The sequence below is a fragment of the Plecotus auritus genome (genome assembly GCF_963455305.1).
Source record: "Plecotus auritus genome assembly, chromosome: 10".
Classification (NCBI taxonomy): Eukaryota; Metazoa; Chordata; class Mammalia; order Chiroptera; family Vespertilionidae; genus Plecotus; species Plecotus auritus.
Genome location: NC_137785.1, coordinates 9,484,776 through 9,496,705, shown reverse-complemented (window position 1 = coordinate 9,496,705; position 11,930 = coordinate 9,484,776).

Here is an 11,930-nt window from a genome sequence, read left to right as displayed (position 1 = left end):
GAAAGTACAGGTGGACTGACGTGGAAGCACAAATGGTGAGACACAGGGGTGTGCGGGGGTGGGGTGCCTGGCAAGGTCTACCCGGCAGGGTTTTGAATGCCAGATTCAGAGGCTTAGGATGCTGTCCTGGGGGCACTGGGGAGCCAGGGGAGGGGCAGGGGCAGCTCTGGCACTTGTGAGGGACACACCCAACACACGGACTGGGGACTTCGGGCGGGTCACATCTGGGTCCTCGCGGGCTGGAGCGAGCTCTGAGCCTGAGCCTGGAAGGTGTGGGCCGGAGGAGACCCGGGATGGGACGTGCAGAGCCTGGTTGACCCTGAGGAGCGAGGAGACGGGCCGATGGACCGCAGGCGTGGCGGGTGGGCCCGCCGTTCACTGGGGCTGTTCTGATGACTCCTGCGCCACTTCAGGGACCTGTTCTATTGCCTTGATATTTTATTACGAGGGGGAGCAGGGCCCCAGGGAAGTACCCTGACCATGTCTGTGCTCTGTTCAATACTTGAGTCCAGGCAAATGATTTCGCTGCAAGACTCCTGGGGCGGGGGGGGGGGGGCGCGTAGAGGGGAGGTGGTGTGCTTTAGGACAGGTAGATACTGAGCAACAGAAGAGAAAGAAAGGGGGTGGGGAGACTCACCTGATCCCCCTGTTTAACATGAACCCTGCCCCACCCCTGATCCCCTCTACCCTCCTCCACTTTCTCTCTTCCTGGGCATTTATCCCACATAAACGACTAGTACAACCTGCCCATTTATTATCTTTTTTTTTGCATAACGGGCATCTCCCGGGTTAGCCCTACCCAGGCAGCCGTCTCCACTGGTTTTGTTCATGACTCTGTTTCCTCAGGGTCCGGACCGGTGTCCGGTACACAGTAGGTGCTCAATGCATACGTGTCAAATGAATGCGTGAGATCAGGAGGGTCAGAATGGTAGGTGGAGAGTGGGAAGAGAAAGAGGAGGAAAAGGAGAGGAGAGAAAGGAGGGAGGGAGGAGGGACAGAGAGGGGAGGATGGGGGAGAGGGCGGAGGGACAGGGAGGAAGGCAGAGGGGTGGGAGGGAGAGCGCCCAGCAGCGGGAACCCTCCACCCTCTCCAGCATCCGAGTGTCCACCCCTCAGAGTGGCCAGTCCTGAGAGAGGTGGTGGGAGGAGCTGCCAGGGAGGTGGGACCCTGGGCCAGGCGTCCCAGATCGTCAAAGATCCCAAATCTGGAAGCAGACCGCCCTGGACTTCCCGGAACTCGAGGACTTGGATCTGGGTGACGCTCTGGCCCGGCTGGAGTTACACCCTCCCTCACACCCACGCTCTGGAAAACACCTAGGCCTCCGATTTCACCAAAATGCTGGGAGGGACGGAGGCAGAAATGATAGCACACCCACCTTCTGCCTCTGGAGAGAGCTGTGGGACCTGGGGAGGGGGGCAGGGGGGCTATCTGCCCATAACTCTGTCTCTCCAGGTTAAGACCCTTCTGACCTGCTTCCTCCATTGCTCTTACCCTTTCCCGGAGGAAAAAAGAGCCAGGGAGAGGGAGAGAGACTTCCTGGTTTGCAGCTCCACGGGAGTGGTCTCATTTTCCAGAGAGGGAAACTGAGGCCTGGAGAGAGCAGTTTCCTGACTCAGACTGCTCTGTGCCTGCCAGGGAGGCTCTTCAGGGCCCCGTCTGTGGTGAAGGCCCACCCAGGACTCAAGGTGGACCACGGGCCTTCAGCAAGGGAGTCGGGGAGGCACAGAGCAAAGCATGTGTGCAACTGAACCTGGGTCTGAGGGAGGAGGGGCTGGGGCCTGGGCTCCTGGGTCCGAGGGAGGAGGGGCTGGGGGCCTGGGCTCCTGGGTCCGAGGGAGGAGGGGCTGGGGGCCTGGGCTCCTGGGTCCGAGGGAGGAGGGGCTGGGGGCCTGGGCTCCTGGGTCCGAGTGAGGAGGGGCTGGGGGCCTAGGTTCCTGGGTCTGAGGGAGGAGGATCTGGGATCTGCACTCCTGGGTGCTGCAGAGGGGGCCTGGCCTGGCCTCTGGAGTCCATCCCTCAGCTCTGAGAAACCTCACAGACCCAGGTTCAGTTGCACCCATGCTTTGCTCTGTGCCTCCCCCGACTCCCTTGCTGAAGGGCCGTGGTCCACCTTGAGTCCTGGGTGGGCCTTCACCACAGACCGGGCCCTGAAGAGCCTTCCTAGGAGGCACACAACAGTCTGAGTCAGAAGACAGATGGGACAATGGGGTCCCGAGGGCCGGGGAGGAGCCGGTTCCTTGTGTGGTCTTGACAAGCAGCCGATTTTCTTTTTTTTCTTCTGAATTTATTGAGGTGACCTTGGCGAATAAAACCATACAGGTTTCAAGCGTACATCTCTACATCACCTGCACACTGCATCGTGCGCTCACCACCGTTTTATGCCCCCGAGCCTCTCTTGTTTCATCTGTGAAATGGGACTACCTCAAATGGTCCCTCACATTGGAATATGTTTGTGAGCGTTAGCTGTTCCTCAACCAGCAGCAATTCAGGGTCCCCGGGACTGACTCAGGCTGCAAGAGGGGGACCCTAGCTGCCCAGGCTCTAGGGCAGGGGTCGGCAAACTCATTAGTCAACAGAGCCAAATATCAACAGTACAACGATTGAAATTTCTTTTGAGAGCCAAATTTTTTAAACTTAAACTTCTTCTAATGCCCCTTCTTCAAAATAGACTCACCCAGGCCGTGGTATTTTGTGGAAAGAGCCACACTCAAGGGGCCAAAGAGCTGCATGTGGCTCGCGAGCCGCAGTTTGCCGACCACGGCTCTAGGGAGTCAGCCCGGTTGGGGCTGGGAGGAGCCGGAGCTCTGGAGTCATGCTCCTGGGGTCCAAGGCTGGTGCCTTCGGGCCAGCCACCTCCCTGCCCGGTGCAGCTTCCCCCTCCACCTTCCTCTCTGTAAAAAAAAAAAAAAAAATCAGGCAAGGGGAGCCCATCATCGTGCGGATGTGCGTAGCTGACACGGTGCAGGCCAGCCACGGGATCCCCGGGCCCCAGCTTCCTCAGGTCGTGAAGACCCTCCCACCCCGGGCCACGTCGGTGAGCTTGGCACAACAGGAAGCTCAGAAGTTTGGGGGGGCGGACAGACAGCGCAGCACAGAGGGGTGCCATCAGGGGCGCCTCCACATAGAGGAGGCCAGAGGAGCAGAAGGGGAGGCCCCGCCTGTGGTCCGCGCTGCTGACACGCAGTCCCGGGTCCCGCCAGGAGGAGGAGAGAAGAGGAAGGAACGCCGTCATGCTGTGCTGTCTGTCTGTGGCTGCTGCCGGCACCAGGCTGTGGGTTTCAGCCCAGACCCCATCCTGGCCGAGGCTCCCTGAGCCCTGGGGCGACATCCGTTTCTCAAACGCGGAAACGGGGGCTCAGGGAGGTGGAGAGGGGGCCCAGGAGCATACAACCGGAAGCCGGGCCCCCCCACCCCTCCGCTCCGATCATCATTCTGGAGCTCTGCAAATGGGGCTACAGGCACAGAAGCATCCCAGCCCGGTGCACTGGCTAAAAGTGCAGATTGCGGCCCTAATGGGTTTGGCTCAGTGGATAGAGCCTTGGCCTGCGGACTGAAGGGTCCCAGGTTCGATTCTGGTCAAGGGCATGTACCTTGGTTGCGGGCACATCCCCAGTGGGGGCTGTGCAGGAGGCAGCTGATTGATGTTGCTAACTCTCTATCCCTACCCCTTCCTCTCTGTAAGAAATAATCAGTGAAATATATTTAAAAAAATAAAAGTTTAGCCGAAACCGGTTTGGCTCAGTGGATAGGGCGTCGGCCTGCGGACTGAAGGGTCCCAGGTTCGATTCCGGTCAAGGGCACGTACCTTGGTTGCGGGCACATCCCCAGTAGGAGGTGTGCAGGAGGCAGCTGATCGATGTTTCTCTCTCATCGATGTTTCTAACTCTCTATCCCTCTCTCTCTCTTCCTCTCTGTAAAAAATCAATAAAATATATTTTAAAAAAATAAATAAATAAATAAAAGTTTAGATCACGGAGCCCCACTCCCACATACTGACTTGGTGAGCTCAGCGCCCGGGAAGGGACTTATATGAAGGCCCCAGAGTTTGAACCTTATGAAATTGCCATTTTTCCAGGTCACGAGGGGCCAAATACCTGTGATTTCATTTGGTTCAACTTAAATTGAACACATGAAAAGAGAAATTCAGACCACGTGTCAAGCAAATACCCCCCCCCCCCCTCTTCCTCCCTTTTCTCTCTCTAAAATGTTTACCGAGACCTCGGAGCTGGCGGTCGTGTGGCGCCGCCTTGTCTTCGGGTCTCCGTCCCCCGCGGCGCAGGGCTTTATGGGGTCACATTAACAAAAGCATGATGGAGTTTTATGAGTCAACAGATTTTATTCTTATTCCTTCAGAAGTTATTACAGTCATTTTCCTCTTCTTCTGGCTCTTCATGAAAGAAACATCACATGATGAAGTTCTTGCAAAACAGAGGAGAGAACAAAAGCTTACTCCTACCAAAACAGATCAAAAGAAGGCAGACAAGCAAAAGAAGAAAAAGAAAGAATCCGATTCTGAGGGTGCGGCCCGGGACTTTAAATTATCTGACGCCTCGGCTGTAGAAGCTGAGCAACTTGTACCTGTTCCACGGAATGTGGTTGAAACGTCTCGTGATGTTAGAGAAAGAAAAAAAAAGAAGGGAAAGAAACACAAGCCTGCACCTGAAGAGCAGGTCACCAAAGAAAGTGCTGTGTCAAAGATTCCAAGCAAAAATGTGGGACCTGTCCCAGTTACTAAACAGCCCCCCGCCCCCCAGCAGATGCCTCAAAGAAGAAACCAGGACAGAAGAAGTCTAAAAATGGCAGCGGTGTTATAATCTACTTAACTTTATTGGATGATAGTATTTGTTTTTAATAATTTTAGAGCTTGAAATTCACACCTAATGATTAGATGTGCATACAAAAGGTTAAAAAATATGTTTACCGAAGCATGATATACACATAGGACACTGCTCATATACATGTCCCATCGGCTGTGTTCACAAGGTTGACATGCCTGTGTAACCAGCACCCAGATCAAGAGGCAGGGCCCTAGCTGGTTTGGCTCAGTGGATAGAGCATCTGTCTGCAGACTGAAGGATCCCGGGTTCCATTCCGGTCAAGGCCACGTGCCTGGGTTGCAGGCTCCATCCCTAGTGTGGGGCGTGCAGGGGGCAGCTGATCAATGATTCTCATCATTGAAGTTTCTATCTCGCTCCCTCTCTCTTCCTCTCTAAAGTCAATAAAGCCCTGACCGGTTTGGCTCAGTAGATAGAGCGTTGGCCTGTGGACTCAAGGGTCCCGGGTTCGATTCTGGTCAGGGGCATGTACTTTGGTTGTGGGCACATACCCAGTGGGAAGTGTGCAGGAGGCGGCTGATCGATGTTTCTCTCTCATCGATGTTTCTAACTCTCTATCCCTCTCCCTTCCTCTCTGTAAAAAATCAATAAAATACATTTTAAAAAAATAATAAAGTCAATAAAAATATCTTATTAATTTTTTTTTAAAAAGCAGGCATCCCCAGCTGCCTCCTTCCAGCCACCGACCCCCCCGCCCCCCCCCCTCCACACGGATGGGCACTGCTCTAACTCCATCAGCACAGGTTACCTGTCTGCACCTGTCAGGGAGACGAATGGCACCGTACATCCCTATTGCGCTCGGCTTCTTTCTCAGGACATCCTGCCGATGAGATTCGAGCAGGTTCTGATCATTGGCTCACTGCCCCCCCACCCCTTCCCCCCCCCCCACCCCCCCCACCCCCCCCCCCCCGCTGTAGAGGAGCTTCTCGCTGTGTGGTCATTACGCTGTCCCTCTTCACGGTGCAGACAATTCCTCCCCAGGAGGGAGTGTTCATAGACTCCTTTACCAGTGAGAAGACAGAGGCTGAAGGGAGGAAGCCCCGGTGCCAGGAGCCTGGGTCCCACGCGGCTCAGTCAGCTCAGGGCTGCGGGGCCCGGTTCTCCCCGTCGCGGGTCGTGTCCGCTGGTCCTGACCAGGCAACGCTTCTCAGGCTCAGGCTCAGTGGTTTTGCAAGCAGCAGAGCTGGGGGGACAGAAAGGGGAAAACCCTGCCCTCCACCCCTCATCCACAGCTTCCCTCTCGGTGGTTCCAGTTACCCACGGTCACCCGGGGTCTGAAAACAAGAAATGGAACATTCCAGAAATGAACAAGTGATAAGTTCTTAGCTCCACGCCGCTCTGAGCAGCCTGATGACATCTCACGCCATCCCGCACCGTCCCACCGGGCACGGGAACCATCCCTTTGCCAGCACCCCCTGTGGTTCCCACCGCCTGCCCGCTGTCGCTTCATAGCCCTCTCCGTCACCACATGCACAGCCTCATGGGTTTAATGGTAACCCTTATTTTCCTTATTATTATTATTATTTATAATTATTTACTTAATTATACTTTGTCATTAGTTTGCTAACCTCTTCCTGTGCCTAATGTATAAATTAACCTGTGTCCTACATATGTATACACAGGAAAAACCATAGTACATGCAGGGTTCAGGACTATCCACGGTTTCAGGCAACCACTGAGGGTCTTGGAAGGTATCCCTGCTAATAAGGGGGAGGGGGTGACTGTAGACCTGGGGTCCCTCCTGATTCTTACTGCCTTGCTCCGACCATCCGTGGCCCCCTGCATGCTGGAGTTGGTTTGTGATCTCCTGGGCAGAGGACACAAAAAGGTCGCGCTGAGGTTTGAAGGGTTTTCAGAAAACGCCACTGGCTACCTCACAAACGCACAGGTCAAAAGCAGAGCGAACACGGGGACAAAAACAAACGCGAGCGTGAGGAGTCTCCTTTTTTTCATATGTCCTGGGGCCTGTGCCAGACTCTGTGGTCAGAACTCGGAAGCAAAGCGGATACAGAACAGCCTTAATCAGCTCGTCCGGCGTGGTGGAGGGAGCGGGGGGAGGAGGGAGGCCCTCGGTCACACTCCAGCCACCTGGCCACCAGCCACATGCAGCTATTTACACTCAAATGGGCTAAAGTGGAATGAAATGTACAACCTAGCTCCTCCACGGGGGAGTTGGACTCTGGGCTGGATACATGGCTGCCATGATAAAGGGAGCAGTCCATGAGGGGGGCTGTTGGGAGGTGCCATGGTCCAACTGTGACCCCAAGGTGCATGTCTGGGTTTTTCACCTCACACCAAGCGACTCCTCAGTACCAGCCAGGTGTGCTACCATTTAACTCAATTCCGACACAGACTACCCAGCATCAGAGCCCTGTAGGAGGGCTGGATGTTTAAAAACATACTTTTTAAAAAGAATTTTTTAAAAAAATCACCCTCTCACAGATACTCCCACAGTTGCTAACGTGGAAGCCACATGCCAGGCCCAATGCTTAGCTGAAGAAGATAAGGTTCCCGCCCTCTAAGAGAAAGTATTGGGCAAAGGGCGTGTGAAACCCAGGCACTCCAACAAAAACTCACTCACACACGGGGAAGTTCATTCCAGCGCTCTCAGCAACAGCCCGGAAGTGAGCACAACCAGAATGCCCGTCGGTGGGTGAATGGGGAAATAAAATGCGGTCTGTCCGTACAACGCAGTGCTCTTTAGCCACGAGAAGGAACGAAGCACCGGTGCCTGGTACAACGCAGATGGACCCTGTGAAGGGAAAGGAGCCAGACTCAAAAGGTCACACACTGTAGATGCCGTTTAGATGAACTATGCAGCACAGGCAAACTCAGACAGAAAGCCGATGGGTGGCTGCCAGGCCTGGGGCCTGGGGAATCACTGCGGGATGGATAGAGTTTCTGGCCGGGGTGGTGAGAGCGTTCTGGAGAAGGTGGTCAGGACTGTACAGCTACCTCTATGCACTCAGTGCCACGGGTGATATACTTAACAATGGTTAAAATGCTAAATTCTAGGTGGTGTATTTTACCACAATTTTTTTAAAAAATATATTTTATTGATTTTTTTACAGAGAGGAAGGGAGAGGGATAGAGAGTTAGAAACATTAATGAGAGAGAGAAACATCGATCAGCTGCCTCCTGCACACCCCCTACTGGGGATGTGCCCGCAACCAAGGTACATGCCCTTGACCGGAATCGAACCCGGGACCCTTCAGTCCACAGGCCGACGCTCTATCCACTGAGCCAAACCGGTTAGGGCTTTTACCACAATTTTTATCAAGCAAAGGAGGAGGAGGAGGAGGAGAAGGGGAAGGGGGAGGGGGAGGGAGAGGGGAAGAAGGAGGGGGAGGGGGAGGGAGAAGGGGAGGAGAAGGAGAAGGAGGAGGAGGGGGGGAGGAGAATGGATATGAGAACACTGCCTGAAAGCTACAAGATATGCAACTTCTCTGTCTCAGGTTCTGCCCCCCTTCTCTTGTTGAGGGCATGCAAACCCCTTTCCCTCTGCCATAGTGAGAGGTCAGGCTTCATATCTGGTTTGTTTTCAAAGATGGGCAAAATGGATCAGTGAGTGCGAACAGACGTGCGTAACCGAGTATTATTATGTCTTGTGGATTCCTGTGCCAGCGGAAGTGAGATTAGGAGACCCTTTTCCACTCTTGTCTCTGTGGTTATCTTCATCAGATAGATGGGAAGCACTTGTCCATCCGTGGGGTGGGCTCAGGATGTGTGGGGTTAAGGAAGAGCATGATCGTAATAAACAGTCCAGTATGGGCATAAGATCTAGTTACACTAGATACTCACTACTCTTGCCAACAGCTCATCTTCCTGGCCTGGCCGGTGTGGCTCAGTTGGTTGAGCATCCTGTGCCCTGGAAGGTGATTGGTTTAATTTCTGGTCAGGGCACATGCCCAGGTTGTGGGTTCGGTCCCCGAGGGGCAACCAATCGATGTTTCTCTTTCACAAACATGTTTCTCTCTTTCCTTTCCTCTCTCTCTAATATCAGTACAAACATATTTTAAAAAGAGCCCTAACAGTTTTGGCTCAGTGGATAGAGCGTCGGCCTGCGGACTCAAGGGTCCCGGGTTCGATTCTGGTCAAGGGCATGTACCTTGGTTGCAGGCACATACCCAGAAGGGAGTGTGCAGGAGGCAGCTGATCGATGTTTCTCTCTCATCGATGTTTCTAACTCTCTATCCCTCTCCCTTCCTCTCTGTAAAAAATCAATAAAATATATTTTTAAAAAAATAAAAATAAAAAAGAGCTCATTTTCTCGTCTAAACCTTGCCTCAACTTCCTCAGATGTTGTGAGGATGAAATAGGTTGATACCGTAAATCACGGGCTGGTGATTAACACACAGTATGTACGAAACAATGTTAGGTTTTTGTAATTACTCTGCAGGTGAGGCAACTGAGACTTACAGCACTTAAGTTAATTGCTTAAAGTCACCCAAAAGTGCCGAAACCGGTTTGGCTCAGTGGATAGAGCGTCGGCCTGCGGACTGAAAGGTCTCAGGTTCGATTCTGGTCAAGGGCATGTACCTTGGTTGCGGGCACATCCTCAGTGGGGGGTGTGCAGGAGGCAGCTGATCGATGTTTCTCTCTCATCGATGTTTCTAGCTCTCTATCCCTCTCCCTTCCTCTCTGTGAAATATCAATAAAATATATTTTAAAAAAAACACAAACAATTTAAAGTCACCCAAAAGCTCAGATTATCAGAGACCAGCAAAGGTCTCGCCATGCCCTGCCCTGCCGCCTCTGCAGTTGAGCTAATATAATAGGCACTCACACTGCATATTGTGAGCATTGAAATATGGCAGTCCTATGTGCGATGGGCTGTAAGAACAAAATATCAGACTTCCAAGACTTAGAATGAAAAAAAAAATGGGAACTATCTTGTTAATAATTTTTATAGTGACCACATGTTGAAATGATGATAATCCGGCAACATAAGGTTAAGTAAAATATTTTATAAAAATTAACTTCACCTGGCCTTAGCTGGTTTGGCTCAGTGAATAGAGCATTGGCCTGCAGACTGAAAGGTCCCGGGGTCAAGGGCACATGCCTGGGTTGCGGGCTCGATCCCCAGTAGCAGGGCGTGCAGGAGGCAGCCACATGGATGTTTCTATCACTCTCTTTCCCTCTCCCTTCCTCTCTGAGATCAATTTAAAAAATTTTTTAAATTAACTTCATCTGTTTCTTCTTACTTTTTCAAAGTGCCTTTTTAAAAGTTACACACGTGGCTCACATTTCTTTTGAACTTTGATGCTAGTCTACAGCCTGGCAAATAATTTGTAGATGTTTTCCCACCCCCATCCAACCACAGAGATACTCTGAGGACGGTGTGTCCTCAAGAATCTCTAAGATGCCTTGGCTGGAGGCTCAGTTGGATGGAGCATCATCCTGTACTCTAAAAAGTTGCAGGTTTGATCCCAAGTCAGGGCACTTACAGGATGCAACTGATCTCTCTCTCTCTCTTAAATCAATTTAAAAACACACACACACATTTACCCAGCTGGCACGGCTCAGTGGTTGAGTGTCGACCTGTGAACCAGGAGGTCACAGTTCTATTCCTGGTCAGGACACATGCCCAGGTTGCATGCTTGATCCCCAGTGTGGGGCGAGCAGGAGACAGACAATCAATGATTCTCTCTCATCACTAATGTTTCTCTCTCTCTCTCTCTCTCTTTCCTCTCTGAAATCAATAAAAATATAAACAAACAGCCCTAGCTGGTTTGGCTCAGTGGAAAGAGCATCGGCCTGCAGACTGAAGGGTCCCAGGGTCGAGTCCGGTCAAGGGCATGTACCTTGGTTGCGGGCACATCCCCAGTAGGGAGTGTGCAGGAGGCAGCTGATCGATGTTTCTCTCTCATCGATGTTTCTAACTATCTCTCTCTCTTCCTGTCTGTAAAAAATCAATAAAATATATTTAAAATATATATATATAAACAAACAAAAAGCACACATTTCCTTGGGGGAGGACTTTTTAAATTAAAAACAAAGAATCTCTAAGGCCATCATTTGAAACAGTTGATGCAATGAATAAGGAAGATTCTGCAATGGCAGGAGGGGACACACCGGAAAGGAAAAGCTATGCAACTGGGACTCCGCCAACGCTGGAGGGTGAGGGAGAAAACCTCCGCTCTCCAACCAAGTCACACTGGTCGCCAGTTGCTGAGCTCCTTTTACGGGGGTCGGGGGGCAGTCACTGTATGGAATCCTCACCTTTCTTGCCTCTGAGCTCCACAAGCTGGGAATTGGCTAAACATCACCACCAGTGAATGACAGAAGAACCATGGGCTTTGGGAGGGGAAGTGACTGGCCTACGGTTTAAGGGTGCAATTCTGACAGAGCAGAGCTGGGTCCTGATGATGGGCCCCACACCACATCCAGGGCCGGTCTCTTCATGTGCAGACACATCACTGCCCTGGAAGGCCACTGCTTCCCTATTATATTCACTCCCCATGATCCATAATGATGATTATTCTGGCCCTTCTGCTTTCTTCTTCAAGCTCTGAACCTCCTCGGTCATCCCACTCACAGCTGATGTCCTTGCCTCATACCCCACAAATCCACACCGCTGTCTGCTCCTGCACCACTGCTCTCTGCTTCCACCACCATGGCCAGAAAGCAAGTGTCCCAACCCAAGGCCCATGCTCTACTTGTTCTCTGAATCCCACCCCCTCATTTTCTCAAGAACCTCCCTCCTTCACTTATCCCCTCTCTCCTGCAGCATCAAAATTTTCATTCTACTCTATCTTTCCCATCAGCACCCCAATACAACCTCTTATCTTTAAAAAAAATGTATCCTTCAACTCCACATTCTTCCGTAGTTTCTAACCAATTCCTTGGCTCTCTCATCCTGAGAGTTGTGTGTTTGTTGCATTTATTTCTTCACCTTGTATTTCTCTAGAACTCCCTCCGAAGAGTCCCGTGTCCCCGCTATTCTGCTGAGTGTGCCCTTGTTGAGCTCCCCAGCCCCTCCTCAAACTGTGGTCCTTGATCTGGACAGTTCTAAGTTCTGGTCTCCTGAGGAGAATGGCTCTGGCTCTATCATCAGAAGACACACAAGAGGGGCCGGGAGGGGCAAGTGAACT